Raw genomic sequence first — 13,800 nt, 5'->3', positions numbered from 1 at the left:
TCCGCGCACGTCTGTTCCGTTCAGAAATTACTACAATTATGAGCTATTTCGCCATACTTGCTGAAATGTTCATGTCGTGTATTTGGCGCTTAACTTAAACCCCAAAAAAAATTCATCTTCCCGTCACCCTGTAACAAATCAAATATTCCAGAATGTTGCACGTAAATTAGCAACGTTGTTACTTTTTGTAGTTTTTGCATTTCTATTTGATTTCTGTAACACAAGTTATTAGCGGAATTTCACAGCGATTGGTTGTTAATAGGGCAGGTCATTTAAAAAGACCAAAACAAAAACGCTGCAGATAAATTTGATACAAACATAACGCAAGTGCGCTATATGAATAAAATGCAAAATGCATAGGTATGTGTGCATATAATTCAACGGCGACGATTATAAAATTCATATTTTGATAATTGCAAAATAAATTTTTTAAAATGGTGTGAAAATATCTGTGCTTGTATCTTATTAAAATTTTAGTCTGTGCCGCTGCAAAAATTGATTTTGCTCATTTGTCTCATATAGGGCGGCTGTTGGTACAAAAAAACAAAAACAAAAAAGTGTGTCGACAGAGATGCAGTTAAGTGCCCTTTGAAGGGTGTAGCAAGCAAATTACGAAATAAAAGAAGTAAAGTGCATTGCGAAGTGCATTTTGATGAAACTTTAGTTATAAGAAGAGGTGAGTTGCTAATTCGCAAGTGTGAATGTTTTGGGTAATTGTCTAGTTGAGGGGTCGACTGCTAATACGCTACCAAAAATATCGAGAGAGGTGTCAAACGACGCGTCTAGACATCAGTATTAATAATCCGATGGCGGAAAATAAAAATATTAACGCGTTCAAAAGATATTAACGAAAAACCGAAAAAAGACCCACGGGTACCTCCGAACCCGGGGGTCGGATCCATAGTATTTTTGGGCAGAACACCTTTCTGCGTTGGTGGCCTTCGGCCGCGCTTATAAAAAATAACCCTGGGCTACGCCATGCCAAGTCCGGGTGTGGGTAATAGTCTAGTTGAGGGGTCACTGCTAATACGCTACCAAAAATATCGAGTGAGTTGTCAAAAGACGCGTATTAATCTCGAGAACAATAATCCGAATGCGAAAAGGAAAAATTTTATCTCTGTCCGGAGATATTTGCAGTTGAAGTTGGCGATTGGTTGTTGTTGTGTTCGTACCCACAAAAAAATTGTGCATCACCGTGGCGGTAGCCACGGTTATACCACACACCCGGACTTGGCATGGCGTAGCCCAGGGTTATTTTTTATAATCGCGGACGAAGGTCGCCAAGCAGAAAGGTGTTCTGCGCAAAAATACTATGGATCCGACCCCCGGTTTCGGAGGTCTTTTTTCGGTTTTTCGTTAATATCTTTTGAACGCGTAAAACTTTTTATTTTCCGCCTTCGGATTATTAATACTGAGGTCAAGACGCGTCGTTTTACACCTCTCTCGATATTTTTGGTAGCGTATTAGCAGTCGACCCCTCAACTAGACTATTTTTTACCTATTAAACTTATATACGCATATAAGTGTATGTTTAGGGTGCGCCTTTGCAAAGATGGTCTTACAACACAACCACCCTTCCACCCCAATGCCAAGTTCGGGTTTGTGGTATAACCGTGGCTACCGCCACGGTGATGCACAATTTTTTTTGTGGGTACAAACACAACAACAACCACATGGAAATCGCCAACTTCAACTGCAAATATCTCCGGACAGAGATACAATTTTTCCTTTTCGCCTTCGGATTATTGTTCTCGAGATTAATACGCGTCTTTTGACACCACACTCGATATTTTTGGTAGCGTATTAGCAGTCGACCCCTCAACTAGACTATTACCCAATTAAGAAACCGCGCATTGCTAGCAGCCTACACCCTCGTTTCGTGGTATTCAATGTGTTGATAAGCGCAATAGGTACAAAGCTTTATAGCTTCAAAAATTCCGCAACTCAATTGTCAACCTCACCTACGCGAGGGGAATCCTGTTACAAATTTTGAATGTATCATACACATGTTTAGCAGGTGAGGCTCTGGCGACCCCAAGTGCCTCATGACACTAGGGGGTAGGGGGCGGGAAGGCCTATAAGGTTTAATGTGGTCATATTCACCCCTATTCTGCATTTCGATTACGTTCCCGTTCTACGCTCCGCTTTAATCGAATTTGGGTATTCTGCATTACGTCGGAATCATAACGAGAAGAGGAAGAGCAAATGATTTTTCGTAATCAGCTGTTTGTACGGAATGTGTGAACATTGGAACAAAATAAATTAAACGAAATTTAAAAAAAAAAACACTGAAAAACGTTTATATTTTATTATCCACGCCAAAAAAGCAATAGAATATATTGCCGCAGTGTTATATTTTTTTGAGTGAAGAGCTTTCATAATTGTAAGTGTGTTTTGTCGTTCTTTTGGCCAATTCCCTGTCGTGGCCACCAAGTTTTGTTAAAACGGATTCCTGCACGAATATAGTTGTCATTTTCTGAATTTTATGGATGCTAATTTCATTGCACTGGCCTAAAATACTTTATAAAGGTTTATTTATTATTTCCGCAAGGATTGTTTACGTTTTCGCTTCACGTTCCTTTACTCAGGCAGCTTGCTTTGGCATATAACTGGACCCAACGAACAGACACAAATTATAGCTGTATATTAAAATGGAATCAAAAGCCGCGGCATAGTTTGTGGAGTTGGAAAGCAACGCATACGAAAATGACCAGGCGAGAATGGAAAGGCAAATATTGCGAGATTTGTGTAATCCATTTGAAATGAGTGACGAATTATAAGAAATTGAGAAAAGTGGTAAAGTTAAATGACTTATTTAGGTGCAAAAAAAAACTTTCGACTTAATAAGAATGCTTTCAAGTATGTGTTAGATACTTTTGCGGGGCAAATACGTCCAAGGACTTTGACATCGACATGGTGTTTTTGACCTGGAAACATATAAAAAACAATCATCATCAAGCCTTCTACGTTTCTTAACAAGTTTAATCACATTTTGGTCAAAATTCTAATATAAATCAATAAAAAAATAAAAAGAAAATATTTTTCCGCCAACAAATTTGCAACTTAGAAAAACGGAACTACGATCGAAATGCAGAATACACAAAATCGAACGATTCGAAGTTGGATCGAAAGAGATTGGAACACAGAATACCAAAATTGCCAAATCGAAAGAATTCCAATCCAAGTCGAAATGCAGAATAGGGCTGAATATCTCGAAAACCAAATGAGCACCCAAATTTTCTTTTGTGGCCCTAAAAAGCACCTAACTTTGATATATTTTTATTAAAAAAAATTAAATTTAAGTTGTGGGTCTGCTAGATTGACGTTAACTAGCAGACCCACACTTTGTTGCGAATATCTCGAAAACCAAATGAGCACCTAAATTATCTTTTATGGCCCTAAATAGCACCTAAAATGCACTTAATTCTCAAACAACTTAAACTTATTTTTGAGCTCTTGGGTCTGCCAGCTTTACACACGTCTTTTTTGCAAAGATATAGCTTCTTTTATTTGTCCATGACCCTTTTAAAAATCTTATATATAAAAGTGGGCGTGGTCCTTAACCGATTTCGCTAATTTTTCTTTAAATCATTCCTTATAGTAAAGGCAACCTGTCTGCCGAATTTTGTTACGATAGGTTTAGGGGTTTTTGATTTATGACTAATAATATTTGTAAAATTGATTTTATCAAAAGTGGGCGGTGCCACACCCATTTGTAAATTTTTTTTTTCAAATTTTTATCAAGAGTCAATATCAGTCTACATGTCAAATTTCAACATTCTAGGTGTATTATTTACTATATAATCAGGTTTTTTGTGTTTTCCAAAATGTTATATATATAAAAAGTGGGCGCGGTTATCATCCTATTTCGCTCATTCTCGATACCAATCTATTCTGGGTCCAGATAAGCTCGTGTACCAAACTTGGTGAAGATATCTCAATGTTTACTCAAGTTATCGTGTTAACAGACGGACGGACGGACGTGGCTGAATCAAATTTTTTTTGACACTGATGATTTTGATATATGGAAGTCTATATCTATCTCGATTCCTTTATACCTGTACAACCAACCGTTATCCAAAATATATATACACCTGCGATTTCAAAAAATAGCAGCATCTATTATTACGAAAATTTTATACCCCAGCGGGTTAGGGGATCAGAATATACCCGTGGTAGGTATACCTGTCGTAAGAGGCGACTAAAATACCAGATTCAAGGGGCTGTGTAGCGCAACCTTTCAGGTTGCCAGCGCAATATATAGCTTCTCCAAACCCAATTGTCAACCTCACCTATCCGCGGCGAATCCTGTTTCACTAACAGACGACCCCAAGCTCCTCGTGGAACTTGGGGGTAGGGAGGTAGGGAGGTAGGGAATGGCCTGAAGGTTTAATGTGGCCACATAAATCGTTCCCGAGATGGTCGGGCTAGCACCTTAATGGTGCTATGGTACCGGAGCGTACCGGATTTATTTATTTATTATTTATTTATTTATTTATTATTACGGTCTTTAAGACCTAGTTTAGGCTAAAATAAGAAATTAAACATAACTACTCATGTCACATTTAGTGACGTACAATATAAAAACAATTTTTCTTTGAACTTACTAATATTTTCACAGTCTTTCGAATCAGAAGGTAACTCATTATACATTTTATACCCTAAATATTCAAGAGACCTTTTGGCGAACTCAGTTCTTATTCTAGGCAGTCTTATATTATTGCAATTTCTTGTTCCATAATTGTGGATTTCGTGATTATAATGTATTTTACTACTCAGGTAATTCGGTAACATTCCTAACCTAAGTTGGTGTATAAATTTCAATGTGAAATAACTAACTGACTGTTTAATACTAAGCCAGTTTAATCTATTGAGCATTACAATTTTTGGCGTTCTTGGAGGACATTTTAAAATAAATCGCATTGCCTTGTTTTGCTGTATTTGAAGTTTCTTAATATATATATCATTACTTAATAGCAGAATAGTAGGACAATAAATAAAGTGTGGTTCAATAATTGAACGATATACCAATATTTTATGACTTTGACTGATATGTTTACATGTTCTATACATGAAGCCTATTTTCTGTGCAATTTTCCTTTCCAGATAAGTTACATGCTCTCCAAAATTTAGATTATCATCAATCAAAACTCCTAAATACTTAATTTTGTCTACTCTTTGGATTTCCATGTTTTTTACCTTCAGCGTAATTTGTATCCGGCAAAGGACCATCACATCGATAACACTCCCCAAAGCCTTCGGGGAGCAACCTTATCGATACAACAACAACAACACTGCTCTCTCGTATCTCTTTATCTGCGTCTAACTCTATTTTTTTTTCAGTCCCTTTCTCCTCCTTCTTTCGTTTTCTCTATCCAAATTTCTAGCAATTCGCTTCCTACATAAAGTATGAGTTTCCAGTCCACTACCCACAAACTTAGTGTCCTAAGCAATCGCATCCTTAATAAAATTTTTTAGAATTCATCGGTCTCTGGTCCTATTCTCGAAAAAAACTTAACAGTTACTCTGGATATCCATGAATCATTTCAACAAAATCGCCATATGTATACTTAATTTTATACTTACCAATCATTTGATAGTTCTAACAGTGCAGTAAGTTTCAAATTATGTATGCGTAGGTAGGCATGCTTTCGCTAGCTGGCCGGCCTTTTTCTCCATTTCATCTAATTGAACATCTGATGTGGTGGAATGCTCTCGCTGAATGTATGTTTGACAGCGAACACACACACACATTTTTTGAAAAAAAAAAAAATACAATTTCCCTGTTATTCTAGCAGTGGCAAGATAAACAATTCGGCAAGCATTTTTTCATGGCCCTATTACTATACTCAATATCAACCGTCTCCGGTGGGTATATCTGAAGGTGTTTAGTTTAAAATATGGACGATGTTGGGAATAAGTATACCCCAAAGTCTGCAGTGTGTAGCAAGTTAAGAAAATGTTTATCCTAAAAGGGCCAGTTAATGGTGACTTAACCATAACCAGATAAAACAGCTGATCGAACCAACCTTATGGAAATCAATGTAATCGATTAATGGTGCCATACCGTAACGCTAAAGCCATAACCATACCATAGCCAACCACTTGGTTTTTTGTTTGTCGCCATATCCATAACCTAAAAATATTTGAGTTGGAGAATTTATTAACTTTTTGTAGACTAAGAGACTTTTTGACTAGGAGACTTGTTTTTTGTGGTATATGTTTGTATATTTTTGTTTTTTGCAAGCTGTATTGTACGCTAGATGACAGCGCAAGCTGTAAGTCTTAATTGATTGACGGCAGTTGCTATTGTACGCTAGATGGCAGCGCAAGTTGTAAGTTAATAGAACAGCTGATTTCTGTTGATATTTGATAAGAGACTTTTATATTGGTTGCGCAAGATGCGCACGGGTCAGGCTCGTGTAAAACAATTTTGAAAACAATCGGATAAGAATCGAACAATTACTTAAAAAAAACTTCCAAATTTTAATTAAGAACTTTAGAAAACTTTTTTAGCCCAAATACATTTGACAATTTTTTTCCGAGGGCTGTTTTAGATTTTTTTGACTCTAAACTTAAACTTTGTCGGACTAAAATGAACTGGAAAGAAAACTGCATACTAAAAAGTTTTATAAAGTCCTTAATCAAAATTTGAAAACTTTTTTTAAAGTTTTTGAAAACTTTTTGTGTTTTCGAATTTTTTTCGAAAACGTTTTCGAAATTAAATTAAATAGATTTCCTTATACATACAATTTAATGAAATTTGTTAATATTCTTTTGCTTCTTTTTTACTCACAGGTGTGTACATATGTACAATAAGTTATGATATTTGCGTACACGTGAACATAACACAAACAATAGACTGGGTCGATTTATTAACCGATATCGCGCCATCGATTTTTCGATCGGATTTGGGCTCAAGAAAAAAGTTCCACTACACATAACCAAAAAAAAAAAAAAAATTTCGAGCCTGCGAAATTTGATTTTTTTTTACTTTTTTTCGATTTTGATATTTGAAACTTATGTGAGAGGGCTCGGGAAAATTAAAAAAAATTGGGTTTATCCGTGCAAATACAGCCAAAATGAGTTTTTTTATTGTAACTTGGTTATTTGACATCTGATTTTTGAATTTGATGTCATAATTTTTGTCTTGAAAAGCTCTATACATCCTTCTTAGGTTCTTTTGAGATCTGAAGCCGTTTTCTTACAGTTTTTTCTGCTAAACCAGTTGTAGACGTCCCTTATTTTAGCGGCGAACGGTTGGCGGAATAAGTTGAAAATGTTACATAATTAATTGCGAGAAAAAAAATTTATTGCATTACAAATTTTTTTTTATGACATTTTCCTCTAAAATAAGACTGAAGTTAGCGAAACCAATCGGACCTATCATAGGCAAAGAAATGAAGTCGTAGCAATTGTTTAAATAGATAACATTTTTTGTAAAGCTATAAATTTTTTTCTCGCAATTAATTAGCTACTCATTATGCAAAATTTTCAACTTATTCCGTCAACCTTTCGCCGATTGGTTTCGCTAATTTCAGTCTTATTTTAGAGCAGAATCAGTTGTAGCTTCTTAAAGGATCTATGATTTTCTTTTCTCCAAACTATCACAAAGGGTGTATGTGAAAACAACTGCAGAGCTCTAAAGGACATCAAAAAGAATAGTTGAGCTTCTCAAGAAAAAATAATGACATATCAACTTTAAAAATCGGTTTTCAAATAAACAAGTAAAAACAAAAGAAAAATGTCGGCTACAATTTGCAAGAATACAAAAAAAAATTGTTTTTTAATTTCCGGGTTCCTCTCAACATAGCTTTAAATTTAGTGGCGGACTTTTCCAACTATTTTATTTCGTATGGGTATAAACCCGGTCTAATGTATATGTATAATTGTGCATAAATTTAGTCAACGGCATTGTTTATCGGGAATGGGATACAATGTAGCAAAGTACTATATGACGTCAATGCAAAGGATACAACAAAAATAATTGTAATTGCGCCCAATTTAGGAGTGAAATAGTTTTACCTATACTTACATATGTATATATTGTGTCTGTATGTAAGTGCGAATTTCTCAGGATTTTATGAATGAATAAACTCAGTATAAATAGTAATATATTTGTACGTGAAACTTATGCTTCTAGTCAAGAAGCTAAAAAAGGACAGCAATTCGCAAGACTTTTTTTAGCTTCTATAAGTACGACTGGTTAATGTATACACATACTAGCGTAGTTCAATTTGTGAGCGCCATTTTTTTTTAGGAATCTAGCGGATTACAAAAAAATCAACTTCGGCCTCAGAAAGGCAATTGAAAAGTAAAGTCCTCTCTCGGAAAATGCGAATCAAGCTCTAGAAGTCACTTAGCCGTCTTACTATATTATGCAGCAACTTGGATACTGACGGCTCTGAATATTCGATGAGAAAACTCTTCGGTGGTGTATGGGTTAATTCAGACATCAACATTAGAGCTCTTCACAATCTATTATTCGTATCAACGATAAGTCGATTAGGTAAAGTTGTTTAGTAAAATAATCGATTAACTAATCGACTAGTTGTTTCATTCGAATACTGACAGAGTCGACTATTCGAATAGTGTTTTTCGTAATTTTTCTATGAGTTCTGCTATTCGTTAAGATATTGTAGACGTCCTCGGAACTGGAAGAAAATATTTTCAGTTCTTATGACGAAAAATTGAGTTTATGAAACTGTCAGTATTCGAATAATGACAGTCGATTGCATGTTACGGTGGAATCGCATACCAGCTGATCGTTTTTTAATCAAAAGTTGCTATTCGACTAATCGAACAGTCGAATAATCGATTGTTAACAAGAGCCCTAATCGACATACTTCATCGAATCGGAATCGACCCATGCAAGCATGCTCGGAATTTACATAGTATTAAAAGCCTCTTTAAATTTTGCTCAAATTTTATGAAGCCATGTCCGTCCGTCCGTAAACACGATAACTTGAGCAAATATTGAGATATCTTAATCAAATTCGGTATACGGGCGTATCTGGACCCAGAATAAGTTGGTATTAAAAATGAGCAAAATGGGACGATAACCACGCCCATTTTTCGATATCGAAAATTTTGAAAAATGGAAAAAATGAGATAATTAAAAAGGAATACCGCTAAGGTAATGACATTTGGCAGGTAGGATCGGTTAAAACATAATTTTAAAAAATTTTTGAATATGGACGTGGCACCAGCAACATTTAGAAGAAGAAAAAAAGTCGTAAAAGATATTACGTTGTAAGTTGGCAGAGATACTATCCTTGCCCAATTATATAGACTGAGTGAAGATAATCAAAATCGGTTAAAGACCACGCCCACTTTTCCTAAAGGTCTAACCTTAACAAAGTCTGTAATAAATATGGTATTTGACTAATATTCTATCTAAGTAGTGGTATGGTTGAGATAAAAGCAAAACTTAAAAAAAATTTGAAAATGGGCGTGACTTTTTTTGTAATTCTTTCCAAAATATTTTGATGCCATTTCTCGAAACAGTCTCCCAATCCGAACGAAATTTGGCATAAGCATTACTTTCATAGCTACAACTGTTTGCTCTGAAAATGAGCGAAATCGCCTGAAAACCACACCTATTTTTTTGCTTAGCTAGGTTAAAAAAAAACATCCCTTAACAGGCAATAACGCTTTTTAGTACAATGGAACTTGTGTTTTTATACTCAGCGTGCTTTGCACACAGATCATATTAACTTTGATTGGATAATGGTTGGTTGTACAGGTATAAAGGAATCGAGATATATAAAAATCCTCAGTATCGAAAAAAATTTGATTGAGCCATGTCCGTCCGTCCGTCTGTCCGCTAACACGATAACTTGAGTAAATATTGAGATATCTTCACCAAATTTAGTACATGAGCTTATCTGGACCCAGAATAGATTGGTATTGAAAATGAGCGAAATCGGATGATAGCCACGCCCACTTTTTTATATATATATAACATTTTGGAAAACACAAAAAACCTGATTATTTAGTAAATAATACACCTAGAATGTTGAAATTTGACGCGTGGACTGATATTGAAACTCTTGATTAAAATTTTAAAATTTTTTTTAAATGGGCGTGGCACCACCGTTTTGTGATAAACTCAATTTTACAAAGATTATTAATCATAAATCAAAAATCGTTAAACCTAAAATTAACGAAATCGGTTAAGAACCACGGCCACTTTTATATAAAAGATTTTTAAAAGGGTCGTGGACGAATAAAATAAGCTATATCTTTGCAAAAAAGAGCTTTATAACAATAGTATTACATTTCCCAAGTGGATTTATAACAATAAATAGGAAAAACTTAAAATTTAAAAAAATGGGCGTGGCACCGCCCCTTTTATGACTAAGCAATTTTCTATGCTACGGGAGCCATAACTCGAAGAAAAATTAACGGATCGTAATAAAATTGGGTACACAAATTTTCCTTATAACAGAAAATATTTATAGTAAAAATGGACGGGATCGGTTAAAGACCACGGCAACTGAGATATAAAACAAGTTTAAAAGAGTCGTAGACTAGAATAATAAGCTATAACTTAGCAAAAAATAGTTTTGAATCAATGATATTTCACTTATCAAGTGTTGTAAGAGCAGGGACGGAAAATAATTATTATTGTTTTTTTCAGAGTCGAAAAAGACCGGGTCAAAAATAGTCCTAGGTGAAAATGTTTGAGTTCTCAGGTATCCCTATAGCAATATCATGCCGAATAATGCATCCTTTTTATTTTTCGAACTTTTTCCATAAAAGTCCACATATAGAATTAAAATCTTTATTTTTATTTTTTAAGTCCGATATAACTAGTTAAACTCGGGCTTTTAAAAATAGAAGTCCCGAAATAAAATTTAAATCAAGACTTTTATTTTTAAGGCCGAAATAAAAGTCCCGCTTGATAACAAAGAAACGGCTTATCCGAATTAAAAAAATTTGGTACCAATCGATTCTCCTGGATTCCTAAAATTTAAGACCTTATGGACTTTTGAAAATTTCTGTTAATAATACTAGAAATGTATCATAAACAAACTAGATCGAAAATCTCGTAGTATAAATGGTGAACTTGCAGTGAATTTTTGCAATAAATTTCGTTCCAATACTACTATTAGAATGAAAATTGGTAAACCGCATTCTGCTATGATAGGAAAGCTTTCCAAAAAAAGAAATGGTCGTAATCGGTCAGTAGCCACGCCTCTTTCTGTATATATAAATTTCCGCACAGAACATGCAATATTTGAGTATCTAAAGAAGCCACGTTGTTTAAATTTGGCACGTAAATTACTGACATTGCATGTAGTTGATGCACATAATTTTTTTGGACAATGGGCGTGGCGCCAACTACTATCCAAATAAGATTTTTTGGACTTTCAAGTGCGATAATACGTACATACTTTGAGCAATATTTTTGCAAATTGGTAAGCGAATTTCATATTTGTATTTGTACATGCCGACGGAAAAAGTTTTAAAATCGAATTAAAGTCACACCCACTTGTATATAAAAATATCAAAACTGGCTACTTGAATTCATTGCTAAGTACGTGAATATGTCGGAGTTATTTCGGGATCATTTGGGGATCCTTCCGGTATCATTCCTGGATGACTTTCGGGATCCCGTCAGGGTAATTTAGGGACTTTGTTGGGATCATTTGGGGATCCTTCCGGCATCATTTCTGGATAGTTTTCGGGATCCGTCCGGTATTCCGTGAGGATTATTTCGGACTTTTTCGGGAGTATTCCGGAATCATTTATGGATAGTTTTCGGGATCCCGTTAGGGTAATTTCGGGACTTTTCCGGGACTAATTCGAGATGATTTTGGGGCCCTTCCGGCATAATTTCTCGATAGTTTTCGGGATTTGTCCGGGATCCCGTCGGGATCATTTCGGGACTATTTTGATATCATTTTGGACCCTTCCGGAATCATTTAAGGACTCTTCAAAACCGGTAGTTCAGCACACATGATTTTTTCAATTATGAGCTTTTATGGCCATGGATTTGCTGCAAATTATTCGTAATTAAAGTTCGGTGTGTTTTATTTTTAATATATAACACAGCTTTTTCGTTCTATTTTTGATTATTTTAAATGAATCCTTTAACGAACTATTATAGCTATAACTACACTTTTTGTAATATTTTAACCAGCTTAACACAAGAAAACGCAACAATATTTTCATCTAAAAAATTCTCTTTGGTTTTAGCTAATAGTAGTTTTACTCCTTTGTTCTATGAATAGTAATTGCTTCACCCCTGTCATATCAATTAATTTAACGTAAAAACAAAATGTTAACTTCTTGGTTAATTATTGAGCTCAAGGCCGCAAAGATAAATAAAACACCATATATTTTGTGGTATTATAATTTATATAATTGGTCGATATTTCGGTTTCAATCTGAAACCATCCTCAGGACTAGAAAAACACAAAATTACGAATAACAAACATTAGGCATTTGCAGCAAATCCATGGCCATAAAAGCTCATAATTTAAAAAATCATGTGTGCTGAACAACCGGATTCCGGAAGGGTCCTAAATGATATCAAAATAGTCCCGAAATGATCCCGACGGGATCCCGGACAAATCCCGAAAACTATCCAGAAATTATGCCGGAAGGGTCCCAAAATCATCCCGAAATAGTCCCGGAAAAGTCCCGAAATTACCCTAACGGGATCCCGAAAACCATCCAGAAATTATACCGGAAGAGTCCCCAAATGATACCGAAATAAACCCGACGCGATCCCGAAAACCATCCATAAATGATCCCGGAATACTCCCGAAAAAGTCCCGAAATATACCTCACGGATCCCGGACGGATCCCGAAAACTATCCAAAAATGATACCGGAAGGATCCCCAAATGATCCCGAAAAAGTCCCGAAATTACCCTGACGGGATCCCGAAAGTCATCCAGGAATGATACCGGAAGGATCCCCAAATCATCCCGAAATAACTCCGACATATTCACGTACTTAGCAATGAATTCAAGTAGCCAGTTTTGATATTTTTATATACAAGTGGGTGTGACTTTAATTCCATTTTAAAACTTTTTCCGTCGGCATGTACAAATACAAATATGAAGTTAGCTTACCAATTTGCAAAAATAATGCTCAAAGTATGTACGAATTATCGCAATTGAAAGTCCAAAAAATCTTATTGGATCTCATTGTCCAAAAAAATTATGTGGATCAACTACATGCAATGTCAGTAATTTACGTGCCAAATTTAAATAACGTGGCTTCTTTAGATACTCAAATATTGCATGTTCTGTGCGGAAATTTCTATATACAGAAAGAGGCGCGGCTACTGACCGACTACGACCATTTCTTTTTTGGAAAGCTTTCCTATCATAGCAGAATGCGGTTTACCAATTTTCACTCTAATAGTTGTATTGGAACGAAATTTATTGCAAAAATCCACTGCAAGTTCACCATTTGTACTACGAGATTTTCGATCTAGTTTGTTTATGATACATTATACTAGTATTATTAATAGAAATTTTCAAAAGTCCATAAGGTCTTAAATTTTAGGAATCCAGGAGAATCGATTGGTACCAAATTTTTTTAATTCGGATAAGCCGTTTCTTTGTTATCAAGCTGGACTTTTATTTCGGCCTTAAAAATAAAAGTCTTGATTTAAATTTTATTTCGGGACTTTTATTTTTAAAAGTCCGAGTTTAACTAGTTCTATCGGACTTAAAAAATAAAAATCCGAAAATAATTTTTATCTTGATCCAAATATATTTAAAGACCAAAATTAATAGTTTTCCAAGGACTTATATTATAAAAGGAATAACAGTTTCAG

At 35.1% G+C, this 13,800-nt stretch overlaps 1 protein-coding gene across 4 annotated transcripts in view; it reads left to right on the top strand.

Annotated features, from left to right (window-relative positions):
• Nucleotides 1–201: 201 nt before the first annotated feature.
• The window catches only part of LOC137240799 (ubiquitin-conjugating enzyme E2Q-like protein 1), a 113,643-nt gene continuing 100,044 nt past the window's right edge, over nt 202–13,800 (top strand). Inside the window, exons 1-2 of one of the 4 annotated variants that reach the window (XM_067767556.1) lie at nt 223–360; nt 523–676. The gene's annotated coding sequence lies outside the window, so the exon portion shown is untranslated. Of the gene's footprint in view, nt 677–2,364; nt 2,384–13,800 lie in introns of those variants that run through there. The other 3 variants (XM_067767557.1, XM_067767555.1, XM_067767558.1) reach the window with 3 other exon arrangements.

The sequence above is a fragment of the Eurosta solidaginis genome, chromosome 2 (assembly GCF_040869045.1).
Source record: "Eurosta solidaginis isolate ZX-2024a chromosome 2, ASM4086904v1, whole genome shotgun sequence".
NCBI classification, from domain to species: Eukaryota; Metazoa; Arthropoda; class Insecta; order Diptera; family Tephritidae; genus Eurosta; species Eurosta solidaginis.
The sequence above is the reverse complement of the archived record's forward strand: the minus strand, read 5'-3'. Positions and strand labels throughout refer to the sequence as shown.